At 36.6% G+C, this 27,974-nt stretch overlaps 2 long non-coding RNA genes across 2 annotated transcripts; one reads left to right on the top strand and one right to left on the bottom strand.

Moving 5' to 3' along the window:
* Window positions 1-67: 67 nt before the first annotated feature.
* On the bottom strand, window positions 68-27,974 carry LOC105738223. The gene is made up of 4 exons (XR_001113978.2): window positions 27,952-27,974; window positions 9,389-9,616; window positions 7,529-7,653; window positions 68-1,073 (listed from the first exon to the last, which is right to left on the bottom strand). It is a non-coding gene; the product is annotated as an uncharacterized LOC105738223 (long non-coding RNA).
* LOC105738224 lies at window positions 5,366-12,362 on the top strand. The gene is made up of 3 exons (XR_001113979.2): window positions 5,366-6,253; window positions 9,918-10,047; window positions 11,643-12,362. It is a non-coding gene; the product is annotated as an uncharacterized LOC105738224 (long non-coding RNA).

Raw genomic sequence — 27,974 nt, 5'->3', positions numbered from 1 at the left:
ATCTCTTAATGAAACATACACAGCAAGAGGAAGTCTTGCTCAGAGTGCAACTACAGATGTATTCTCATGCCACGGTTTCTAAGGACTGGAGGTTTCTCTCTAGCCTGCTCTTTATTTATTTTGGAAACATTAACAGAAACACAAGTGGATATGTAAGAAAGGAGGTTCCAATTAATAGTACTCATGGTTTACAGGGTAACCGCTTTATAGTTTTTACCGAACTGTCTACAACTTTAGCACTTAAGAAAACCAACAAATTCAAAACAAATTTCATGCCACTGTGTACATACATTCTCTTACTCAAGAAGTAAGTACTGAGTGCCACTCAGTGCCAAACCCAGGTCCAGCCTTCAAGGAGCTCACAGTCTAGTAATGGAGACAAGAGAATTGGAGATTTAGTAGTATATGATGATAGTTGTGATAAAATGTTCATAACCTCAGTGAGTCAAAACAGATTTCACAGGGAACTTAATGTCTAACATTAAGTGGAGAGGATCACCCCAGACAGGTACAGCCTGCTCAGGGAACTGCCAGGAGCTCCAGTGGGGTGAGCACGGAGCTCAGGGGTCAGGGCCAGGAGATGGCTGGAAGCATTTCGCATTTTGTGGTGTAAGGACTGAGCATCCTCCGTGCAGAGAGGGGTGTGGAGTCAGAGTCCTGTTGCCTGTTTACATCATCATTTGTCCTTTGCTCCATCTCGTGGCATGACAGAACTTTTAACAACTGAAAACTGCACTGCCTTGCCACACGTATGTTTATTTGCACAATGGCTATGAGAGCAAGCTGGATCTACCATGCAATGGCTGTGCGATATCTCCTCTATGTGGGAAATGCAGGGTTCTGAAATGAAAAAGTCAGGCTGGATACTCAGGCTTTCTTTGCCACCTGCTTAAGAAAGTGCATGTTTTACTGAACGCACAACACAAGAGTTTCCATCTTCTTCCTCATATGGAAATTTTATGTGAAATTTTCCTTTTTTTTTTTTTTTGGTTCCTTCACTTCCAGAATCACAGGCTGCCTGACAGGATTAGCAGGTTCCAGGTTCCAACTAAAGCCGTCTTTTGATTGTGAGTCTAGGAGGAAAACGCAAATGAATTCTCAGCCCTGGGATTGAGTGACATTTAATAAAAAATACCATTGTATTTTTTTATTTACCATTGTGTTGTTTTACCATTTGTTTAACCTGATTGTTTTGTTTTTTGAATCATAAAACGCTGAGCATTATGATGGCTGCCAGGTTATATTATCTACTACTTGATTTTAAGCGGTATCTGTGGGATTTACATGTAAATTGTAAATTAATGTTTTCTTTTTCTTACCTGTACAATAGAAAATAAAGGGTTTCAGAATTTTTATATCACTGGATATTCTGGCAATGAAATATTAAATGGTGTTAGGAGAAATGTGTTTTTTTACAGGGGAAAGCACGACACATTATAAACCTCTCCATCACTCTAATCAGGCTTCTGACATGAAAATAATAGGGCTGCACAGGACCACGTCTGTTCCCATCCCAAGCGCGGGGCTCTAGGTAAAGACATAACACAGACGGTTAGTCAGCGGAAAGTGGAGAGGTGCCTTTTGGAGAGATGCTTGTTTGAATATTTGTATTTGCCGTGCAAGGCTAAGCAGCACCCTTTGGTTAATTTTGAGGGTGTTTTGGCATCTGTCACCTGAAGTGTGTGACTCACCCAGATTCTGACTCAATAGATGGAAAAAGACTAACCTGCTCACAAAATATTCATTTCATGGGTGAGGAGTTCTGTGAATTACCATTTTACTCTACTCTCTAATGCTCTGAACATATTGCACAAAGAACTCCTTTTTGGCTTTCATTTTCATTTTCTCTTAGCTTTCTCTTATTTTCCAGGACATCTGACTCTACCTCCTTAAAAGTGAAGTGACTGTGAAAATTGATTGTACCTTCTTATGTGACTCTAATTTTGACCTCCCTTATGGTTGAGAATCTCGTGCAATGCTTTGCATGTTTCACCAACAACACTCCAAGTCCATGAGGTTTCATAGGCCATGCTGTTGGGGAGTCACCACAGCCCCGGGTTTTCCTGCCATCAACACTGCCTGGCACCAACCTTGCCACCGGGGTTCAAACTCAGTTCATTGAGAAAACTATCTTGACCCCAAGAGTGAAAGTTTAGGTCCATACTGAAACAATCACTCAAGTACTTGTTGGTGAAATGTGCAGAAATGGTAACTCAAGAGTGAAATCAACCACAGCAACTCTCCATTCATGGTGAGGGGTGGGGTATACAGTAGAGAAAATCAAGGTGTTTGAGATGAGTGAGGCTTTGGGGTGACGGATGCTCACTCAGCTAAGCATCCAAGCATCCGGACGGTCTGGGTTGCCCTTCATGTCCACACCCCCTCGTACTGTGTGTTTTAGCTGACTTTCCTCCAGCGGATTGTCAACCTTTACTACTTGCTACACTCAGGGTCTATTCTCCTAACTTCCTCCACTTTTCCTTCTGTTTCTATACTGATGTAGCTTAGGAAACAAAATAATCAGCTGGACTTGAGAGGCTGATGTTCTCATAAAATAAGGCAGGAAGCTTGGAGCTGGGTCTTTGTGGTGTAACAGAGGCTGGCTACCTCCCAGATGAATGAGCTTCAGAGAGAAATTAAAGTACTGCTCTCAGCAGCTTTTATTTACTAATTCCTGTTATGAACTATGTACAAATGTGGACCTAAAATACGAGATAAGGGGCTCCTCACTAATAGAGTAAATAGGGAAAATGAAAGGGAAAGTCACAGCCAGCTAGTAGAGAAATAAGCTGTAGCACCTTGCTTAACGCATGTATATAGGTTTTCAAACAGGTTTAATCGATTTCAATTTTGAAACTTGAAAAGTATTATGGCAGTATCTCATGTAATATTATTTTACAGGTGATTGGACTGACAAGATGTACAATTTTTCTGTCATTTGTTTATAGTATTTATTGTAATGTAATTGTTTTTGTACTTTAAATTATTATTTATTTAATATAATGATAACATTTGTTTATAAAGTCTACAACTTTTAAGAATGAGACACAACCAATCTCTTAATGGCACCAAATAATCATTTCCACATAGTCAATGTTATTTGAACAAATGAATAAACAAACTCTGGAAAATCATCACAAAAGCAGTCTCCACCATCTCATCAGCACTGGGAAGCTCTGCGAAGCTGCCTGGGGCACTAGCAGGCAGGCACAATGCCATCATAAAAGACGCCCTGTTTTTGCAAGGGATAGGTTTTACAACCAATAATTAAACGATTAGGACATTCCATCTCTTGTCACCGTGAGGTGGGACCCTGCTGTTCTAGATTTTCCGTAACACTGAGTCATCGACAGAATTCAAGTACCCTAAAACCCTAAAGTATAAAAAAAAAAAAAAAAAAAAAGATTCAGAATCTTCTCTATGAATCTTGACATATTAAAGCATTTACTTGTAAACTAATGGCAAATACTAACATTAAATTTAAATAAAATATTAGAGCAGTTAATCGCGTCTTTTTTTCCATTCTACTCATCTGAGACATGGGGCAGCTTGAGAAGTTTCTGGAAATGAGGTTAGGTTAGGCACAGATTCTCAGAAATGATCTATGCAAAAGACTTTGGAAATATAGTGTCATTTTTTTCAATCCTATCAAGTTTACTACTGAATATATTAAAGTATGGAAAGTTGAGAGATATCAAATGTCACTAAATAAAAATGAGATCAGATTTATAATTTGGAAGATTGTGTCATCATTTGGTGTCTGAACTTTTTTGTTGTTGTAATTTCTGCCCTCTCCAATCTAGACTACTTAACCTTCTTTTGCCCATTATAAGTTATCAGAGCCCATAAATCTGACAACTTCATTAAAATCCCAAACGAGGACAGTAGTATTTGGCCCATTTCTTCTGGCTCATATTTTTTGTTCTAGAAATTATCTCTCTTTACCTGTGAATACCCAGTTTACTCTCCACTATTCCCTAAAGTTAGCTTTCACTCAAATACACATTTACAATTATAAAGTTACTTTATTTCCATTTAGATTGCTCCTGGTCTCCACAGAGATAGCAAAGATTTCAAATGCAACAAGCTGTTTAGCAGAAACAGCCATTTTCTTTTACATAAATTTAGTTCACTTAGTTCAATTATTTTGTCTTTAAAAACACATTGCTTTGAAAAAATGCAAACTGAACTATGCTTAATTCTTTTCATTGGCATGTAAATTTTAATTTACAGATATAGCACCAGGTCCTTTTAGTGGCTTTGTTTAAATTGTTAGAAAGAGAGAATAAGACTATTTTAATAAACAGTTTCAGAAATACAAAAACTAGGGAATAATACATTCCAGTTTATGACCATACAACAATATATATATTCACCTATCCTGCTAAAGGGCATTCTGTTTATTTACATTGTTTATTATTATTTAAAAATTACTACATCTCTTTATTGACCATTACAAATTCTTCTTCTGTCAATTGCTTATTCTTATCCTTCAATGTTTTTTTTTTCCTTTTTTGGTCTTTTCTTTTTGATTCATTAGACAATTTTAAATAGTTTGATTACTACTTCTTTCTATGTTATATGCACTGTCAATCTGTTCTTCCCTTCAATGGCTGGTTTGTTGTTTTTACCACAGAACATTTGGTCAAGTGTTTCAGAGGTTAAACTCTATTTATGTATTTATTGCCCTTATAACTTGTACTTTTTCTTTATGGCCTGATTTCGATAATTCTTTTCTCCCTCACAGACCTAAAGAGCTTTTTCTATATTTTCTTCTACAATGTTGAAGTTTTATTTTTTACATTTAATTTCACATTAGGTAAAATTTATTTTTTATCTGTTGTGAGCTAGAGCTCTGCCTTTTCCATGTGGATATCCAATTTCCCAGGAATATTGAAAGAGAAGCAATCTTTTTTTTTCTTTTTCTCTTAATATACAAAAGGATGTAACAAGATCCCTAGGACAAATCTGATGTTAACTGAATTAAGTGGATTAGTATTAAATTAACTGGCCTGATAATTACAGGAAGGCATTATAAGTCACTAGGGAGCCCAAGTAGGGTGAAGCCTCATGCCCCTTTGGGTAGTAATACAGAGACTGACTATACTCCTTGCTCCCACAGGACAGAACATTCTCTAGATTTTTCATTCCCGACTCAGTGGCACTCAAAGCTTTTCTTAAGGTAAATTAAAGTTATGGAGAAAGATAACACTCTGTAGCCACTGTTTTCCAAGAGTAACATTCCAGGCAGCATCTAGGGATCCAGCAAAGACTCTGTCCTGTCTACCATTTTCCCATGAATGACATCATAATAGAACCTCCCCGTCTTATTGCCTTTTCTGTTGTGGTAACAAAAGATCACAAACTAGGTAATTTATATAAAAAAGTTTATTTATCTCATAGTTCTAGAGGCTGGAAGTCCACAGTGCCGGCATCTGTGAGGGCCTTCTTGCTGCCTCACCTAATGGCAGAGGGCACCACATGGTGGGAGCGGGAGCAAGGGAGCCAGGGAGAGCTCACATGCATAAGAATAATGCTCCTGTGATAATAAACCCAGTCCTGTGATAGCAACATTCATCCCTCATGAGAACAGAGCCCTCATTCATCCATTCATCTCATTATAGGGGCAGAAGGATTACATTTCTAACACATGAACTTTTGGGGGACACATTCAATACATAGCACTCCCAAAATATTCACTAAGAGAGAGATTAAATTGATTTAATTTCGGACTGTTCTTGGCAGTCCAAAAGTAGAACTTTCCAAGTTTTACAATAGAGAATTAAAATGATTGAAAAATATTCTAAAAAAAAAACAACCTGCAGAAGAAAGCTAGAAAATCAGAAGATGAAATATTTTTTGGTATAAAATACATGCAGTTTATAGACAATGGAGACATGCTAACACTTGAAAATGTGCTTCGACATTCTCAAATTGGTTAAGGCTTTTGCAACAAAATAACTTACCAGTGTCGGGCCATGATAGAATATGAGTTTGTAATGAATTTTTATGCCTGGGTTTCTGTGACCCAAGTTATGCTGAAGAATATGAGAGACACCACCTTTTAAAAATTTTTACACAGCCTGAGGCTACTGCAATTACTTAATCCCTTTGGAAAATTGCTTAAGCCTGGCATGTTTTGTAATGAACTTTACCGCTTCACTTCCAAAAGTCATAAAAAGTAACTTCAGTGAGGAAAGAAACACAATTGATAATTGAATATTTCAAAGGGGTCAGCATTTTAAAAAACTGGGTATGTATTATTATGCTATATCTGACATATCACATGAAAATGACATATAATATATTTTGTTTATACTATTGTATATATCTTATACATTTTGTGTTATAATACATTTTGAATATATGTATATATATACACACACAAATATATAGGAAAATAAAACTAAATATTATCAGAATGTTTATTTCTTGATGATGGGAATTTGAGTGGTTCATTTTTTACTCTATTTCTATTGTTATTCATGTGGTATTTTCCAAATTTTGTTCAGTGATTTTGTATTACTTTTGCAATGATAGACATTATGTCTGGAGGCAGAAAAATGAAGGGAGCAGACAAGAAATGTTCATTTGAAAATTCTAAATGCAGTACGCACCTGAAGTCAAAGGGTCCCCCGTCACTGAAAAACCAAAGCTCCCCATATCAAAGAAGCGTGGGCACTTCCGCCCCCTACTGTCCATCTTCAGTAACTGTCCAGTGAGTCTCCGCCTTTTGTTAGCAGGAATCTAAGAATCTCCTGGGAAGCTTGCTGTTCGCAAAACTAGGAAATCTTGAGCTACAGCCTCAGTTATCTGAGGCTGGATACCCTCAGACTATACTCTGAGAAACATCATCAAAATTAAGTTACGTGACCTGATCACAGCTACAGTAATAAAATCAGAAAAAATATGGACATCATATTTAGAAACACAAATAGGCAACGAGATTTCTTTCAGTTTTAAAAAAGTATATTAGTATATAACATAATATAGTATGTATTAAAATAATATACATTTAAGAGTATATAAATATATGCTTAGTACACATTGTCAGTATTAATAATATCAATACATTACCTTTTATACATACGTATGTATGTATGTTTGTGTATTTATGCACATGCAGCTTTGTATTTGCCTATGTAGTTGTATATATGTGGAGTGCATAGTATAGTGTGGATGTGTGCATATGTGGTATGCATATATAGTATATATAGTACACACACAGAGTCCTGCACGTACACACACAGAGCCATGCATCGTTTAACAATGGGGATACATTCTGAGAAACGCATCCATAGGTGATTTTATTGTCATGCAAACATCATAGTGTGAACTTTCAGAAAACTAGATGGAATAGCCTACTACACACCTACTGCTGCTAGGCAACAAACATGTACAGCCTGTTATGGTCCTGAATACTGTAGGCAATTGTAACACAATGGTATTTGCTTATCTAAACATAGAAAAGATACAGTAAAAATATGGTATGAAAGATAAAAATAATACCCCTGTGTAGGACACTCACCATGAATGCAGCTTTCAGGACTGTAAGTTGCTCTGGTTGGGTCAGTGAGCGAGTGGTGAGTGGATGTGAAAGCCTTGGATGTTACTGTACGCTACTGTAGACTTTACAAACACTGTACACTTAGGCTACACAAAATGTACAAAAAAATTTTCTCTCGTCAATAATGAATTAACCTTAGCCCACTATAACTGTTTTTACAGTATAAACTTTTCACTTTGTTTTAACTTTCTAATTCTTGTAATTATACTCCACTGAAAACACAAATCCACTGTACAGCTGAACAAAAATATTGTCTCTTTTTATATCCGTATTCTATAAGTTCTCTTATATTATTTAATTTTTTAATTTTTACACTTTTTTGTTAAAAACTAAAACACAAACCACACAATAGCCCACACCTACACAGGGTCAGGATCATTATCACTGTCTTCCACCTCCACTTATTGTCCCATTGGAAGGTCTTCAGGTGCAATGTCACGCATTAAGCTGGCATCTCCTATGATGACAATGCCTTTTTCTGGATAGCTCCTGAAGGAAGTGCCTGAAGCAGTTTCACAACTAACCTTTTAATAATATATTAACATAAAGAGTAAAATCTAAAATAACAATAAAAACTATAGTATATTAAATAAACTAGTAACCTAATCATTTATTATCATTGTCAAGTATTATGTGCTATACCTCATTGTATGTGCTATACCTCATTGTGTGTGCTGTATTTTTATATGACAGGCAGTGCAGTAAGTCTGTGTACACAAGCATCACCACAAACACAGGACTAATGCATTTTGCTACAGTCTTACAGTGGCGACTGCCTGATGAGTTGGCAGGAGTTTGCCAGCTCCATTATAATCTTGAGGGATCACCATGGTATATGTGGTCCTTTGTTGAGCAAAACGTTGTTATGCTGTACACGACTGTATGTACTTTTACAAATAATGCTGCATTTGTCTTTTTAGAAATTATTAAGACCCTAACCTGTGATTAACATCTGCATTTTAACTCTAAAGCTGATAAAAGCTTTCCCTCATTTTGAAGTTATTTGAAGTTGCAGGTTTATCTAAGTTCTTAAAAATCATTATTTACTAAATTCAGCATTTCTTCTGAGCTAGGTTTAATATTGTAAAATCTCACAAGCAATTTATTTAAAGCCAGTTAAAGACATTGAAGCCAAATTCCTTTTTAAAATATGCTCTCAGTTGCAATTGAACACAGTTACACGTGCCTCTTTGAAGGAAAACATAGGCGCAGTGATAAATACAGTGTTGCCTTACCCATAACCAAATAGAAATAGCTGCATCAACAGTCCAAGCCCAGGAACCAAAGAGGACTGAAAAGAAAACAAGAAAAAATCATCAGTTTGGCAGCAAGTCCACTGTCACTATACTCCCTGACACTGGTCTTTGGCCTGGAAAGCACTTGTCAATAACGGCTTCTTTGTTTTCTGAGACGTCTTCTGTAAATACTGAAATATTGAAACCTAGCCCAGGTTTTTGATGCCGTATTCTTAAACCTGTTTTGAAAACCTGAGATAATTGCTTTAAAAATGAGTTCATCTATCTGTTATTTGATTTATAAATACATTGGATTAGGTCTTATAAGTCAAGCAGAAACTTGTCTTTTTTTTTTCTCTAGACGGAATCTCACTCTGTCACCAGGCTGGAGTGCAGCGGGCAATCTCGGCTCACTGCAACCTCTGCCTCCTGGGTTCAAGCAATTCTCCTGCCTCAGCCTCCCGAGTAGCTGGGACTACAGGCGCTCGCCACCACACCCAGCTAATTTTTGTATTTTTTAGTAGAGACGAGGTTTCACCATGTTGGTCAGGACTGTCTCGACCTTCTGACTTCGTGATTCACCTACCACAGCCTCCCAAACTGCTGGGATTATAGACGTGAGCCACCATGCCAGGCTGAAACTGGCCACTTTTAATCATACACATTTGTCCTTTATGTGATGTTCGCCTGGTGCTGAATCTGTCTGCCATTCCCAGACTGTGGAGTTAGTGTGTGAAGTTCCTGAAGTCATTTCTAGGATGGACTCAGTATCCTATATCCATCACAATTGATGCTCTAACCACAGCATGAGATGCTGTGAAGAACAAATGAGATAAACGATGTGAAAGGGCTATGAAATGTGTGAAGCCCCATGTAAACAACTGGTACCAAAAGCTTCTCCCTGCTACTGAATTGTTAGAATTAAGAAAGAGGCGGATGTCAGCTTTCTTTCCTCCTCTAGTCAATTCACTTTTGCCCGAACGCCTGGTGAAATGTGACTCTGGTGTGTGTATTAACTGCGAGAGTGTCACAAACACTACCTTCCACTATGCCTCTGTGGAGCGAATTTAACAGTAAAATTTAATCTAAAAATTTGTCTTGCCTTTTTTATGCAGCTTTTTGGATTGGCTCACAGTTTTCCTACTTTTCTGTCCTGTCAATTGAGAATAATACATTTCAAGAGATGCTCTTGGAAAACACGTTTGATGGCGAGGTTGATTTTTGTAACCTGTATGCCATAGTCAGGTACTCTTGGTTCTTGGTATAAATTAGGCATATAACGGAAAATTCTATTCTATTACTAGAACTCCCTGGAGCTCCCAAAGCAGGGTCCCTGACAGAAACTGCATCTCTAGGGGACCTAACCGCTGCTAGAACTTGGTGCCACGGGGTGAGGAAGGCATGAATGCCACCCCCTGTGCTAATATCTCTCTCCTCCCACCTACCACATGGGAGCAGAGGCAGTACAATCTAGAGAAATCAGCTTCCCTGGCTGAAAAATTACATAGGAAAAGGTGAAGAATTAATGCAGGTAAATGAAAGAAACCCAGCACACCCATAATGTCTATTATATAGCTGCTTATAGGCGTCCCTAAATCAACCAAGACGTGCCTGACACCTTGTAGATTTCCTGAAAGATTTCCATTCTCTGCACCTCTCTGTCTCCCTCTCTCCCTCTCTCTGAGTCTCATCTTCCTCTTCATTCTTTTCTCTTCTGCCCCTTCCCTCTCCATGCTATCTCTTGCTCTTCTCCCTTCCTTCCCCTCTCTGTCTCTCCCCATCTTCACTCATTATGGCTACTTTGCCCGACTACTCTTGAGTTATTTTGACTTGGACTAGAAAAGAAAAAATGAGAGCCAACAAAGTGGAACAAAGAATTTGCCCTTTCTCCTGAACTTTAGGATCTTTGGTGATTTGTGTGTAGCTTCCCTAGGATAATATGAGACTCATGTTTACACGGAACATGGAAATCCAGGAAACAGAGACAGAAGTCACCTTCCTTCCCCCCTACTCCCTCCAATTGCATCACTGGACTGGACCCATGAATAGACACCAAGGGGGCAGGCACGGTGGCTCCCGCCAGTAACCTCAGCACTTTGGGAGACTGAGGCAGGCAGATCACCTGAGGTCAGAAGTTAGAGACCACCCTGGCCAATATGGTGAAACCTCTTCTCTACTAAAAATACAAAAATTAGCTGGGTGTGGTGGTGCACACCTGTAATCCCAGCTACTTGGGAGGCTGAAGCAGGAGAATCACTTGAACCTGGAAGGCAGAGGTTGCAGTGAGCAGAGATCACACCACTGCACTCCAGCCCGGGAGACAGAGTGAGACTCCGTCTCAAAAAAATATAGACAGCAAGAGCCCACTGTGGGTTAGGCTCTGTGCCTGCTGCCAGAGGGTCTCAGGGTCAAACGTTAGTATTCAGTGGCAGAGCAGAATAAGTGACTCGACAAACAAAAGTCATATTATGGCAACTAAACTACTTTACATGCTGGAAAACAACCAGATTTTGCTCATATTACTCTTAAGACATCCAAGTGTTTTTGTGAACAAAATAGCCAAGAATACAGTGATGCAACATCTCCTTTTTAGCTAATTTACCAAAGGTGTATGCCAGATAGGAATATGTATATAAGGTCACTTTATAATCTATATTTGGCAGTGGCTATGCAAATAATTGTAGTTTTGATATGAATTGATCACCCTAGCACTGACCTCTCCTACTCTGTGGCCACGCGTGGATGTGAACTCTGTAAAGAGGGAGAGAACTAAAAGCATAAGGGCTGGCTGCTGGACTGGACTCCTCCACCCCGTTTGTGTTTCCTTCTCTTTCCTGCAGATGAGCCATCCTCTGGCAGGTATGTGAAAGAACTGCCCATGAGGAGTGAGAGGCTACTTTGTACACGTCACAGTTCAGCTCCCCGGAGACAGCTTTGCAGGCACACAAGACCCTCTCCCAAGCCATCTGCCAGGAGCCCCATGAGGAACATCGCATGGCGCCTGCATCAGAAGCCCATGGGTTTGCCTATCACATGTGTTGTTTTCTCCTGATCTGTGGCTCACAGGCTCGGCATGACCCAACCTCCTAGATTTCCCCCTCAGTGTTATTTGCAGTGCCCCCAAGCACTTTCCTCCACTCCAGTCCCTAAGCGCATGCCAACGGCCCTATTTTCAGCCACCCCTCTCCATGCCTCTTGTCTGTCTCTAGCTGACAAGCAGATTATCTCTTGTGTCCACTTTGTTTGCCAATGTACTTTGGCACCGTTGAATTCCAACACATGAAGTAAACTGAACTTTGTACAACGCTGATCACACACGTGCTTTGGAGAGCAGCCCCTTGTCAGGATCCAAAATGTTCCCAAACCTTGTTGATATTTGGGTCACTGCAGAGCTCTGAATCCCCCTTCCTTTTTAATCTTCCTCCCTTCAACTCATTCTCAATTTCTCTCTCTGAAACCACGTGTGAACACACTTATGCATTCAAATAGATGCATACTGTTCATGCTTATATTTTTCTGTAACCGTCATATCTAATAAATACTTATCATCCCGGAAAAAATGTTGTTGTGCAATAATAACATGCTAAATAACGGCAAGTCTGTTATCTTATTTTTGTAGCAATATTTCCTTTACTTGTCACACACATTTGATGGAAAACTTCAAAAAGTTAATTTGAAGCAGTCTTTTCAGAAAACAAAACTGAATAAAATCATTTACCATCGTTCAAAACTGCAGTCCCCAATATTAATAGTAGCAGGGACCTATTTTGTCCACGGATGTGGTAGGTGGGGGATGGTTTGAGGATGAAACGGTTCTTCTCAGGCATTAGATCCTCATAAACAGCACCATCTAGATCCCTGGCATGTGCAGTTCACAGTAGGGTTTGCACTACTGTGGGAATCTAATGCCACAGCTGATCTGACAGGAGGCAGAGCTCAGGCGGTTGTGCCCACTTGCCCACCACTCACCTCCTGCTGTGCGTTCCTAACAGGCCATGGGCCAGTACTAGTCTGTAGCCTGGGGGTTGGGGACCCCTGATTTAAGACATCCTTTTTTAAAGATTGGCACAAGTATGCCTGTTTTTGCTATAATTATATTAACTGCATATCTGTACACGATCCCAACTAGCCTGGCTTTTATTTCTGCTTCTTCACTTTGGTGACTTCTGTCTCTGTTTCCCGGATTTCCATGTTCCCTGTAAACATGAGTCTCATATTATCCTAGGGAAGCTACACATAAATCACCAAAGATCCTAACGTTCAGGAGAAAGGGCAAATTCTTTGTTCCATTTTGTTGGCTCTCGTTTTTTCTTTTCTAGGCCAAGTCAAAATAATTCAAGAGTAGTCGGGCAAAGTAGCCATAATGAGTAAACACTTAACAGGGCGTTTCACCCAGCAACTGTCTGCAGATAGCAGTTGCATGAATCATGCAGAACACGTGGATGTCTGTTAGTCTCCAGGGATTACCAGGCTCTGACTCAAGGGTGGAGTTTGGTTACAGAGGCGCTTCACAGGCCTCAGCACCCTGGATAATGTCAGTTGATCCTATTATAGGCAGAGGATCAGCAGTATTCAGACCAACACTGTGTTCATTCAGTTCCAGTCCAAAATTACAGTGGCACAGCCAAATAAATCTAGGTGGCACAGAAAAAGCTACTTATAATAGAAGCTACTGGAAGTCCAGCTTAGCTATGGCTCCCGGCTTAAACAGATTCCCCTGTCAATATCCTATTTGTCACTCCAGGACGGTGTGTCAAAGCAACGGGCTAGGTTTCACCCTGCCCCTGCCATCAGTTTCCTTGATGTTTAAATGCCTCTGTTCAGGAATCTGTTTGAGAAACAGATCTATTTTTATTCATAATTACTTCTCCATCTGTCTCGGTATTTTCTATAAACAGAGATTAACGTCCTGCGTGTTAACCTATTTTAATCTGTGAACTATTCAGAGCCAAAATGTCTTTTTAAAGAGTAACAAGATGATATGAACATTCTGTTTCACAAGGCAGAGCTCAGCGTTACTGCAGGTTCTTCAAACCATTCAAAGAAGAATGGCTTTAAAAATAAAGTCTAAGGAGCATTTCATTCACTACCATGAAACTACATATCGGCTTGATTTTTTTAAGCTAGCAGGAAAAAGCGTTCTCATGAAATGTTTAACATGGATATTTTTCTTTGTGTGGGTTCTCCCTTTGACGTGTTTTGGAGGTAATTTAAGAATGAGGGTTTGGGACTGGTAGGGCCTCCATCATTTATTACACAATCTTGAATAAAACTCTGAAGTTCTCATTTCTTTAGGTTCTTCATACATAAAATGGGAACAAAAATGCCCGAGTCTAACTGAAAATATTATTGAGAGGATGATATAAAGTAATGTGAAAAATATATAAAGAATTGCGCAAATATGTGAAATCCTGTTATAACTAAAGCTAGAGTCATTAGGTGGAATTCAACCATTACTACATAAATAAATGGACATTAAAGACTCATTGACTTCACTAAATCAACATCTGTTAAACAATTGTATAACATATGCCCTTGTGGATTTTGTGGCAAAGCTGAGGGTCTTTGAAATATAAGAAGTGAATGCTTGCATTGCTCATTTGAAAAAATAATTTCTATATCTAGACATGTCCATTTCTAGCTATAAATGATAAAAGTTTGTTTCCTCATTCCGCAGCTATATTTTTGTCACATATTGTTTTTTGTTTGTTTGTTTATTGAGGCAGAGAATCGCTCTGTTGCCCAGGCTAGAGTGCAGTGGTGCCATCTCAGCTCACTGCAACTTCCGTCTCCCAGGTTCAAGCTAATCTCCTGCCTCAGCCTACCTAGTAGCTAGGATTACAGGCGCCCGCCACCAGACCTAGCTGATTCTCCTGCCTCAGCCTCCCAAGTAGCTGGGATTGCAGGCGTGTGCCACCACGCCCAGCTAATTTTTTTTTTGTATTTTTAGTTGTGATGGGGTTTCCCCATGTTGGCCAGGCTGGTCTCGAATTCCTGACCTCAAGTGATCCGCCCACCTTGGCCTCCCAAAGTGCTGAGATTATAGGTATGAGCCACCATGCCCAGCTGTTTTTTAATATAGATAAAAACATACTATGAAATGAACCATTTTAAAGCGTACACTTCAGTGGTTTTCATGTATTCACAAAGTTGCACATTCATCACTACTATATAATTCCCAAATGTATTCATACAACAGAAAGAAATTCCATACTAGCAGTAACTTCTCCTCTTCCCTCAGCCCTAGCAAACACTAATCTCGTTTTTGTCTCTATGGATATACTATTTCTGGACATTTTATATTTTTTGTATTAAGATTTCTAGCTTCTTTATCTTAGTGTTTTTAAGATTCAGCCACATGTTACCATGTACCAGAACTTCACTTATTGTGTGGCTGGATAATATTTCATTGTAGGGCTATGCAACACTTTATTTACCCATTCATTCTCTCTTAAATGGACATTTGGTTGTTTCCACATTTTGGCTATATTTGTTTTTGGTTTCCACATTCTGACCAAAAAAAAAAATGCTGCTATGAACTTTGATGTACAAGTTTTTGTTTGGACATATGTTTTTATTTCTCCAGGGTGTGTATCTAGAAGTGGAATTGCCAGGTCATATAGTAACTAGTTTAACCATTTAACTGTCAGACTGATTTCTGCAGTAGCTGCACCATTTTGCATTGTAACTAGCAATTAGGAGGGTTCCAATTTCTTCACTTCATCTCAAATACTTGTTATTGCAAGTCTTTTTTATTATAGCTGCCCTAGTGGGTATGAAGTGGTATCTTATTGAGATTTTGACAACGACTAATGACATTGAACATCTTTTCCTATTTCATGTTTGATAGCCATTCACATTATCTTCCTTAAATGTCAATTAAAATTATTTATTTTTATCATTTGTATATTTATTGTGAGTTTATAAATATTCTTTATACATCTTGAATGCAACTCCCTTATCACATATATGATATCCAAATGTTTTCTCATATTCTGTGAATTGTATTTTCACCCTTAGTAGTGTCCTTTGATGCACAGACAATTTAATTTTTATGATGTTTAATTTATTTATTTTTCCTTTTCTTGCTTGTGCTTTGGGCATTACATTATTTTTTTAAAATTGCCTATTCCAAGGCCAGAAAGATTTATATCTCTTTTCTTGTAAGAGTTTCATCACTTTAACACATACACTTTGAGTTAATTATATGAGGTAGGAATCCACCTTCATTCTTTTTCATATGAATATCCATTTGTGCCATTACCATTTGTTGAAAAGATTTTTCTTTCCCCCACTGAATTGTCTTGGTGCCCTTATAAAAACTGGCTTATCTTATACGTCACGGTTTTAAACTCTCAGTTCTAGGTCACTGATTTCTATGTCTATCCTTATACCAGTACCACACATTCTTGATTACTGTAGCTTTGAGAATTTTAAAATCAGGAAGATGGAGTCCTACTTTGTTCTTTTCAAGATTGTTTTGGCTGTTGTAGGTCCCTTGTATTTCCATATAAATTTAGGATCGGCTTTTTAATTTTTGCAATAAAAGCCTGTTAAGATACTGACAGAGATTATTTTAAATATGTTCAAAAATTTGGGTAGCAAAGCATCTTGTCAATATTTTCCTCCAACACATGAACACAAGATATGTTTATATACTGTTTAGCAGTATATTCTTTCAATGATGTTTCAATGATAAAACATCATTCTTTCAATGATGGTTTATTGTTTTGGTGAGTCAGTTTCATACTTCTTTTGTTAAGTGTATTTCTAAGTATTTATCATTTTTGATGGAATTAAAAATTGAATTGTTTCCTTGATTTCATTTTAAAATTGTTCTTTCCTTCTGTATATATTCAGCTGATTTGTATATATTAATCTTATATTCTGCAACCTTGCTAAACTCATCTATTTGCTGTAGTAGTATTTTTATGCATTCTCTAAGATTTCCTTAAGTTTTAAAATACAAAAGATTATGTCATGTGCAATAGAGACAGTTGTCTGGATGCTGTCCATATATTTTCCTTGATGAATTGCCCTGGCCAGAACCTCCAGTACAATGTTAAATAGATGTATTGTCAGGGAGCATCACTGTCCTTTTCCTTGATCCTGGAGGGGAAGCTTTCAATCTTTTATTATTAACTATGATGTTAATTGAATGTTTCTTTAGAAATACTCTTTATCAGGTTGAAGAAGTTTCTTTATAGCCTTAGTTTGTTGAGTGTTTAATTATGAAAATTTTATTTTTTCCTTGTCTACTGAGGTGATAAATGTATTTTGTTGCTTGTTATGTTAACATGATGTACTACACTGATTGATACTCATGTGGTACACCAACCTTGCATTCCTGGAATAAATCTTACTTAATCGTGGTCTATACATCTATTTGATGTGTTGCTGGATTCAGTTTGCTAGTGTTTTATTCAGGATTTTTAATCAATATTCATAAGGAATATTTAGCTGTGATCTTTTCTTATAATCTTTTTCTAGTTTTGGTATCACGGAAATATTTGTCTCATAGAATGAGGTGGAAAGTGCTTTGTTCTCTTCTACTTTTTTGGAAGAGTTTGTGAGTATATACTGTTAGTTCTTCACTAAATGTCTGTATAATTCACCAGTAAAGCCATGGAGGTATAGCATATTTTGGGGAAAGGTTTAAAATAATAAGTTCAATCTCTTTTCTTGTGACAGTTCTATTCTGAGGATTTTTTGTGTAAGTTTTGACATAGTATATCTTTCAAATAATTTGTCTATTTTTTCTAGATTATTCATTTTTTCTTGGCATACACTTGTTAGTAGACTTTTCTTATAATTCTTTTTATTTTGACAAGGTCTGTAGTAATGTCTTCTATCTCACCCCGTATAATATTAATTCAAGTGTTTTCTCTTTTTTTCTTACTTAATTTTTTAGTCACTGTGGGTGGCTCATCAATAGCAAAGATTTATCTCTCATGGTTTTAGAGGCTGGAAGTCAAAGAGTAGGATGTCAGCTGGGTTGGGTTCTGGTGAGGGCCCTCTTCTGGGTTGCAGATGGCTGTCTTCTCATTGTTTCTTCACATGGTGGAAAGAGGGCAAGAGTTTTTAAGATTCCTTTTTTATAAGGGCTCTAATGCCATTCATGAAGGCTCCACCCTCATGACATAATTACCTTTCAAATACTTCATCTCCTCATACTACCATTTGAAGGGGTAGAATTCCAGCATATGATTTTGGGAGTGTGGGGCACAACTATTCATTCCATTGCAGTCAATCCAGCTATAGGTTGTCAATTTTATTGATCTTATCACAAAGAAACAATTTTCAGTTTTGTTGATTTTCCCTTTTGATTTTATGGTCTTTATTGCATTTAGTTCTACTCTAATTTTAATATTTTCTTTCTTAGCTTTTGTTTAGCTTAATATTTTTTCTAGTTTCTTAAGGCAGAAGGTTAGGTTATTGATATTGTTAATCTTATTTTTTGATATAGGCATTTACAGCTATACATTTCCCTATAAGCACTGCTTTACTTGTATTCTGTAAGAGTTGATGTAGTTTTGAATTCGTGTACCTCAGAGTACTGATTGACCTCGTAATTTCTTCCTTAATCTCTTGTTTATTTAGGAGTATGTTGTTTAATTTCTACATATTTGTGACCTTCTCATTCTTTTATTACTGATTTCAAACTACATTCCATTGTGGTAAAAGAACAAACTTATATGACTTTAATACTTTTAACTTAAAAATAGTTTTGTTTCATCATTGTTTTATAATTTATAATCTTATAGTCAATTCTGGAAAATGTTTCACGTGCACTTTAGGTGAATGTGTATTCTTCTGTCATTGAATGGAGAGTACTATACATACATTTCAGGTCAAATTAGTTTATATTATCTTTAAGTCTTCTATTTCCTGGCAGATCTGCTGTTTAAATGTTCTATATATTATTGAAAGCTGGATATTGAAATTGGTAATTTATTGTCAAGTTGTTTCTTTGTGCTTTCAATTCTATTATTTTTTTCTATATGTATTTTAGGGCTCTGTTGTTAGGTGCATATATGTTTTTAATTTTTATATCTTCTTCATGAATTGACCATTTTCTATTATAAAATACTCTTCTGCAGTAACAATTTTTACTTTACAGTATTTTGTTGGATATTGGCATGATCACTCCAGCTCTCCTTTTTTGACTGCTTGCATGTTCTAGCATTTTCTATCATTTCTTTACAACACCTGTCTTTCCATCTAATGTCTGCATCTTATAGACAGCACAGATCACTTTTTAAAATCTATTCTGCCAATCTTTGACTTTTTATTGGACTATTAATTCATTTACATTTAATGTAATTACTCTTAATATAGCACTCACATCTACCATTTTGCTATTTGTTTTCTAAAAATCTTATGGCTTATATATTCTGCTATTTCTCTATTACTGCCTTCTTTTTAAATTAAATCATTTTTCCAATATACTATGTTAATTCTCTTGTCATTTTTTAATATTTAAAAAAGTTTCCTTAGTTGTTTACCTGAAGATCACAATTAATATCTTAAATTATGACAAGCTAGTCAGGATTAACACTAATTTAGTTGCAGTAATAAAATAAGTTTTGCTACTGTAAGCTTCTTCCCTGACTTCTCTTTTGAGCTATTGTCAAATTACATCTTTATGCATGCATGTCAAACAGATTTATAATTATTGTTTTATGTAGTTGTCTTATAAATCATACAGAAGAAAAATAGTTACACTAGTTACAAACAAGAATGCATTTATACTGTCCTCTATATTTACCTATGTAATTATATTTACCTGTGCTCTTTATTTACTGCATTTAGTTTTGTGGATTAGAATTACTGACTAGTGTCTTGTCATTCCAACCTAGAGAACTACCTTCAGTTTTTTGTTTGTTTGTTTGTTGTTGTTGTTGTTGAGACAGGGTCTCACTCTGTTGCCCAGGCTGGAATGCAGTGATGCAATCTCAGCTCACTGCAGTCTTGACCCCCTGGGCTTAAGTGATCCTCTCACCTCAGCCTCCTGAGTACCTGGGACTAAAGGGGTGTGCCACCACACCTGACTAATTTTTTTTAAAAGTTTTTGTAGAGACAAGGGTTTGCCGTGTTGCCAAGGCTGGTATCAAACTACTAGGGTCAAGCACTCCTCCCTCCTTAGTCTCCCAAAGTGCTGGGATTACAGGCATGAGCCACTGCACTCAGCCTTTATTATTTCTTATAAGGCAGATCTTCTAGTGACAAATTATATTAGTTGTTTTTCTGAGAAATCTCAACTTCTCTTTTAATTTTGAAGGATAGCTTTTGATGAATACAGAATTCTTGGTTGAAAGTATCTTCTTTCTGCTCTTTGATTATGTCTCCATCTTGTTTTCCAGCCTCTTTGCATCTGAAAATAAGTCATTTCTAAATTTTGTTTAGATTTTTTTCATTCATAATGGATCATTTTTCTCATGCTGTTTTCAAGATTCTCTATTAGTTTTGGCTTTCAACAATTTGACTATAATGGTTCTATACATAGATGTATGCATTTATTTATAATCTTTTTAGCTTTTTGGATGTGTAATTTTTTAACTATATTTGTTACTTTTGGGGCCACTGTGTCTTTGAATATTCTTTCTTTCCCTTTCTCTTCTTTATTTCTTGGAATTCCATTTTGTGTATAATGCTGTGCTGGTTAGTGTTCCATAGGTTTCTGTGGATAGTTCCATTTTTCTTCACTCATTTTTCCTTCTGTTCCTTACACTGGATAATCTCAGTTGATTTATATGCTAGCTTGCTAATTTTATATGCCTGCTCAAACCTCCTGTTGATTTTTTTTTATTTTAGCTAATGCAATTTTAAACTATAGAATTTGTATTTGGTTTTTAAATATAACTTCTATTTCTTTATTGATTGTCTTTATTTGGTTAAATAGTCTCATATTTTAATTATAGATGTGATTGTGTTTAGGTCTTTGTGAACTGTATTAGCTTCCTAGGATTGCTTAATAAAAACTACCACACTCTAAATAGCTCAAAACAATAGAAACTTATTATCTCACAGTTCTGGGAGCTAAAATTCCAAAATCAAGGTGTCATCAGGGTGATGCTCCCTGTGAAGGCTCTAGAGGAATTTATATTCCATGCCTGTCTTCCAACTTCTTGTGGTTGTTGACAATCCTTGTCATTCCTTGGCTTGTAATTGTATTCCTCTGCCTTTACTCTTGTATTCATTTGGTGCTCTCTCTATATGTATCTGTGCCTAAATTTCCCTCTTCTTATGAGGAAACCAGTCACATTGGATTAGGATCCACTTTAGTCCAGTATGATCTCATTTTAACTAATTATATAGTTAAAGGCCCTATTTTAACATAAGCTCACATTCTGAGTTTATGAGTGGGCATGGATTTGGGGGTGACACTCTTCAACCCAGTTCAAGCATGTATATAATAGTTGACTTAAAGTGTTTTTTGAAAAGGGAAAGTTTAAATAATATAATGTGTAAACACTGGACATCAGATGCTCTCCCTTCCTGGTGTTTGTTGCTGCCACTGCTTGTTTCTCTTGCTGTTTCTTATTAATTAATTTTCCGAACCAGTTCTATAAAGTATCTGTTCTTTGTCACATGTATCACTGAAGTCTCTGCTTGCTTAGCTTTGTGGTCACCTAATGATTCAAAAGACATTTCCTTAAATGCCTGGAAGCAATCAGTCTTCCAGCCTTTGCTGATGGGTTCTGCATATGTGTTCAGGCATGCCTTCAAGACTCCACCAGGCACTTGGTAATTCTGCCTTATCCTTCACTTTTTGCTTGAGCAGGGCCGAAAGGTGAGCCAGAGGTGAGAGCTTATGGCCGTTTCAGATGATTTCTGAGCACGTCCACAGCTGTATGCATATATGTGACTTTCTATTTTCCTAACTACTTTCAATACATGCCCTGCAGAAAGACCGTTGCTCTGAGTAAGCTCTGAGTCAGGTCAAAAAAAGGCAAGCCTTGTGAGTAGGGTCTTCCAGGAACCAGCAGACAATTAAAATAGTGACGATTCTGTTGGAATTGGGTTTTGATGAAGCACCAAACTTGCTTTGGCCCCCAGTTGCTGGCAGGCTGCTGGTTTTCCTACTACTGTGTGCGATTTTTAGGACTGTCATCCCTGGTGGGGGTGGAAATGAGGAGAAAAAAAAGCAATGTTAAAACTCAATAAAATGTGCTGCTCTTACCAAGATTAAACTAGTTTTTTGAGTAAACCTGCTGAATTGTTGCAAGCCTTTGGTTAATTTCCCAAGTCCTGAAAAGATTGAGTCTGCTCATTTTTGAAAGCAATCTCATTGTTTTCATATATTGGAAAAATTTCAGAGATGACATCCCATTACCATATCTTTTCAGACTAACAAATATTTTCTTTATTTTGTTTGTATCATAATCAGAGAAAACAACAAGTCTTAAAATGTGAAGTCTTTAATTATTTGGCAAAGCAACATGCATATCATTCTGGAAATATGGTAAAGAAGCAGGCTCCATTCTTGATCCTGGGAAAGCTGCATTCTTGGCAGTCACTGACATTATACTATTGAGGACAGGCAGGGCAAGCCACCACTAGTTTCATTGTAAAGGCACAATTTATCCCCCAGGAATACCAGGCAAATAAGAGTGGCCTATTCTCTTCTATTTCCAGAAATCGCTTAAGCCAACGTGACTTGGATTTATTATTTCTCACAAGAGATTTCTCTTTATATCTTTGAATTCATTGCTAGTGTACTTCACTATGAGATTTCAAATTTCTATTTTGTTAGTCTTTTATTTTGATGGATTAGAATAGACTATATTGTTCAAACAACCTTGTAGCTAAGATCCATTTAAAGTGAAAACAAATGTATAATAAAATGTCATGGTTTACTCTGAAAAATATATTTAAAATTACAATACAAATCGTGAATATAGGGAAGAAAGTTTATAAAAAATTTTTTCTTGAACACTTACTATCATGGCCCAAATACTGTGTCCACATTTTATACATATATTATATATTCCTCACAACAATTTTTTGAAGACATTAATAGAATTCTTAGTTTACTAATTAGGAAATGGAGATCTTAAATAACATTCCCAAAGTTATACAGCTAGCTGTGGACAGAGTGAAACTTCAAAAGTCAAGTTGTTCATTTCATTTTTTATTAATAAGGCTTTGGTTTTGAAAATAATCTTAATAATAAATGCATCTCCTGACTGTCTGAATTTTCATGAAATTTAAAATATTTTAAGGGATTTCTCTAATTAAGAGTATGTAGATAATGTTTTTTGAGCTTCCTTGCTTAGATAACAGCCAGAGGCAGAATGTTTGTTCTCAGTGTCATGTAACTAAATTCAATAAAGAATTCATTATTAGGAAAACATAAATCACAAATGAGATTTGGTATTGACTAGAGTTTGAAAGAAATAATAGGCTGATAGGCATTTTCATAAAAATAGAGCAGGTTCATAATAAATGCCTAAAGTGCTTATTGTCTTAATGTATTCATTTTTTAGCCATTTAAATTACATTTTACAGTTCCAAAAGTGGCTAACTGAGTAATAAAGATAATGTTCAAAACTACAAAGATTTTCTTGGCGTATTCTCAACCAAGAGAGTATTGGCATATTTTCGCAGATAGCACATAACACTTTTTCATGAGTCACTGTCTTAAAATAATTTTCTTCCTAGTGTTATAATACTTTCTTATAGGAATTTTGATTCTGCAAATAAATTTTACATCAATTGATATTTACAACATTATTTTAATATTAAAATTATATTTTAGGTTTTTTTAATAAAACAACATCAAGATTTGTAACAAGTACTATTACCACTTTCTCACAAACTAATTATAATACACATTTGGTAGCCATGTGGTTTAGGCACTCATCTCAGAGAGTCAGTTGTGTATAGGGTAGTGATTCTGCCATGGTACCTGTTTCCATTATTTTCAGCAAGATCCGTAAACTCTTTGTGATTGAGTCTCACCTGTCGAACTAACCAGTAACTGTCGCTCTGGTCCACTGAAAAACTAAGAGTCATTTGTATCACATTCTAATTGCCTTCATCACAAGGGCTATCTTTCCTGCTTTGAAACTTAAATGTTCATTATCAAGCAGTTTCTTGTGTGAGGTAGCTACCTTGATAACGATGTTAAACATTTTCCTATTTTTTTCAGTCCTTTAAAGATTGTGCAAATTGACTGGGTGTAAGATAATTTTCTCAGCATGAAAAGAAGAAGAATGTGCAATGGTTAGGGTTTAAATACCCATAAAAGAAGAGGAGATAAGAGACTAGTTACTGTCTTAAGCTTATACTTGAATTTCAAATAGATACTTGCAAAATTTGGGAACTAGTGAAAAGCTACTATTAATAATAAGAGAAAATGCCCCCATATAGGGACAAAAAATACTCTAACTGAAGTAGCCATCTGAATGGGACTCAGTTGGAGGAGAAAATAATTTTTACAACAAATTAAATTCTACTTCGATCTTCGCACAAATATGCAGTCCAAATTAATATTATAAAAGAATTGTGAAAATCCCAAGTTAACACATGAAGAGAAGACATATTTGGGGAAGACGAAATATTAGTGGCTTCAGCCAAAGACAATGCAAAAGCATTTTGTATGAGTTCCACTTCAGGCATGGCCAAAGATGCTCCTGCCAGGCCAATTTCCCCGCAAATAACCACTCAAAATCTAGATAAATTTTTTGAATAGCGGCCTGGAGGCAGTGCAGATTGAGCAGAGGCTGGAAGATTATAGAAGGGAATCAATTCGGAAGAAAGGATGGCACGGAGTAATTTTCCTGTGTTCTCAATGATTTTAGCCTCAATGCAGATTGCAGTCAGCACCAATAAGTAAATCCTAGATAGAAAATACTTTTTCTGTTCTAAAGAATTAGAGAACAGAGTTTGAAATAATCATTGACACCAGAAAGTGAGGGAGATATTCCAGAAAGGAGATGGCCAGAGAGGGGAAGCACAGATCTTATGCACAAATTTCAGCCAATTAACTAACCAACCTTAAACCATGCATACACAAGGCACTTTGGAATGAATTTTGAGCTGTGCTCAAAATACAATGTTCATGAGTCTAAAATAATTGCCTGCTAAAATTTAGAAAATCAATACTCTATTAAGGATTATAACAGGATTCAGTCTCTACATCTTCAGAATATTCAAGAAACAATACAAATCCAGTCAATAGGTGAAGAAAGAACAGATATTTCATTCATTCTCAAGAGAAAAGACAACCTATGGAAAACAATACCCAAATGAATATATGTTGAAATAAGCACATAGTATATTATTTTAACTATTTTAACTACACTCAGTAGTGTAAAAAGAAATATGCTCTTAATAATCAAAATACAAATAGTTTCATCAGAAAACAGAAACTAGGAAAAAGTCTCAAATAGAAAGGCAAGAATCAGCCAAGTGCGGTGGTTCATGCCTGTAATCCCAGCACTTTGGGAGGCTGAGGTGGGCTGATCACCTGAGGTCAGCAGTTCGAGACCAGCCTGGCCAACATGGTGAAACCCCATCTCTACTAAAAATACAAAAACAGCTGGGTGTGATGGCATGCACCTATAATCCCAGCTACTTGGGAGGCTGAGGCAGGTAAATCGCTTGAACCTGGGAGGTGGAGGCTGCAGTGAGCCAAGATTGCACCACTGCAATCCAGTCTGGGTGACAGAGTGAGACGCTGTCTCAAACAAAAGCAAACAAACAAAACGAAATGCAAGAATGGAAAAATACAATATATGCAGTAAGCACACACTAATTGGGCTTCACAGAAGAATAGAATTGACAAAGAAAAGGGTCGGAGAGATCAACAGAACTTTTTTAAATCTGAACAATACCAAGATTGATGAGCAAAGTGAACAAACCTTCATGAACCTGTGAAATAATCTCTGAAGTTCCAATATCCATGTAAGTGCAGTTCCACAGCAGAAGAGAAAGAAAATGGCACATACAGACACACAACTATTAAAAAAAAAACTGAACTTTTTCAATTAGGTAAAAGATAAATTTATAGATTATAGAAGCTCAGTAAATTCCAAGTGTGAGCAAACATCGTTAAAATGAGCAAGTATATAATAGTCAAAGTATTTAAAGCCAAAGAAAGAATGTTTTCACAAGCCAGACAAAAATGGCATATTACATACATGCAAAAAATGTTTCAAATATCTTTTTCTTGTCAGAAATTTTAGAGGTGAGAAGACAGTTGAAAAATATTATAAGGTAATGCAAGGAAAGAAACTGCCAACCCACAATTCTACATCCAACAAATGTGTTCTTCAGAATATGAAGGCAAATTAGAGACAACCTCATATGTTCCACCATTGTGTTTTGGGAGCAGATAACTTGTTTTCTAGTTTCACAGATCTGTGGATGAAGGGACTTTTCCCCAGTATGGATGAAAACTAAGAGTCTCACCCATACCTAATTTAGATCATTTCAGTGATGAGATTTGTAACTTTTTGAGTTGACATTAACGTGACGCTTTGGATTTAGAGTTAATGCTTAAATGGGTTAAGAATTTGAGGGACATGGGTAAATGTATTTTGCACATGGGAGAACATGAATTTGGGGTGCCAGCTGGTGGAGTTTACTGGGTTAATTAGTGCCACCCTCCTGCCCCCCAAAAATGCCTGTTCAAATGGAACCTGTGAATGTGACCTTATTTGGAAATGGGATTTTTACAGATTTAATGATGAGGTAATCATGGATTAGAGGGATCTATAATCTAATACATGGTATCTGTGGTTTCCTCATAGGAGGGAAATTCGGACACGGACACATAGGGAAGACAGCTATGTGGAGACAGGCAGAGGTGGAGATGCTGCCCAAAAACCACAGGGCGCCAAATTCTGCGGGCCACTGAGAAAACTAAAGGAGGAGAGGAAGGATTCTTCCCTGGAGCTTTGGAGGGGGTGCAGCCCTACTTTCACCTGGATTTCAGACTTCAGACCTCCAGAACCATGAAAGAATAAGCTCTCTTTGTTTCAAAACCACCCAGTCGTGGCACTTTATTACAACAGCCTAGGAAACTAACACAGGAATTAGTGTTAGTAAAATCATTATTGTTGGCTCATATGACCATCCTCATAGAACTTTTAAGATAATATATAAATAAGCAACTAAAACAAAAAGAAAAAGTCAGAAAGCTTTATGGTGCCAGATCAATATACAAATAAATATCATTATTTTCCAATAAAAGCACTTATATAATGTAACAATAATAAAGTAATAATACAAAGAACCTTTCCATAATAGCTACCAAAAACTCTCAAGTAGCTATAACTAGTTTTTAAAAATAGTATGTTCAGAATTTTTATATAAACAAATATAAATTTTAAGTTAAAAAGAAAAAGAAATGGATAAATACATCATTAATGAAGTTTCAATCAAAATTCATACATTCATATTTCACAGAATTTGACAAGTATATCTAAAAATCATTTTAAAGGAGTAAAACGAGCTTGGAATTATTTGAAGAAGAAGGTATTTATCCTTTTGTATATTAAGAATTAGCCTAGGTCTCCTGGGACTCAATGGTGTCACCTCTCTAACAAAAATGGTCACAGAGATATGAAAACACATCATAAAAAAAATTTATCATTTTATCACACAATGGATTTGATCACCTGTGCACATGGAAATAACCTTATTTTAAATCCTTGTTTTGAGTCAGTTTTAAGGGATAATGTTGCATGTGAAGCTCCATAATCATTCTTTTGTGTTTAGTGGTTGAGGAAAACATCAGGCTGGTAAGATGTTAATTATAGGTCCAGGGAATAACTTGAGTTAAATCAGAGGTGAGTCCAAAGTTCTGTAAACAAGTTTCAACATTTCTGGGCACCTGAGATTAAGCACAGCTCTGAGAAGTGCTCCACATGTTCCTAAGTATATGATGCAAGTTTTACTTTGGCAAGAAAATGTAACTAAATCTAGTACCCGCCTTAGGAACATGAATGACGAAATGGAGATTTCACATTTGCCAGATGAATAGGACTAATGTAGAAAAACAAATCAAACTGTCCTTTACTCTCAGTCAACCCCCTTCTCAATAACAAAAACATCCACATATCCACATTCTTCATCTATTTTAAGGTCATTATAGTATGGATATTACACCAACTTGCAAAAATAAATTAAACCACTTACCACAGGGTATCCTCCAACATCAT

Source organism: Nomascus leucogenys, chromosome 9, assembly GCF_006542625.1.
Source record: "Nomascus leucogenys isolate Asia chromosome 9, Asia_NLE_v1, whole genome shotgun sequence".
NCBI lineage: Eukaryota > Metazoa > Chordata > Mammalia > Primates > Hylobatidae > Nomascus > Nomascus leucogenys.
The sequence above is the reverse complement of the archived record's forward strand: the minus strand, read 5'-3'. Positions and strand labels throughout refer to the sequence as shown.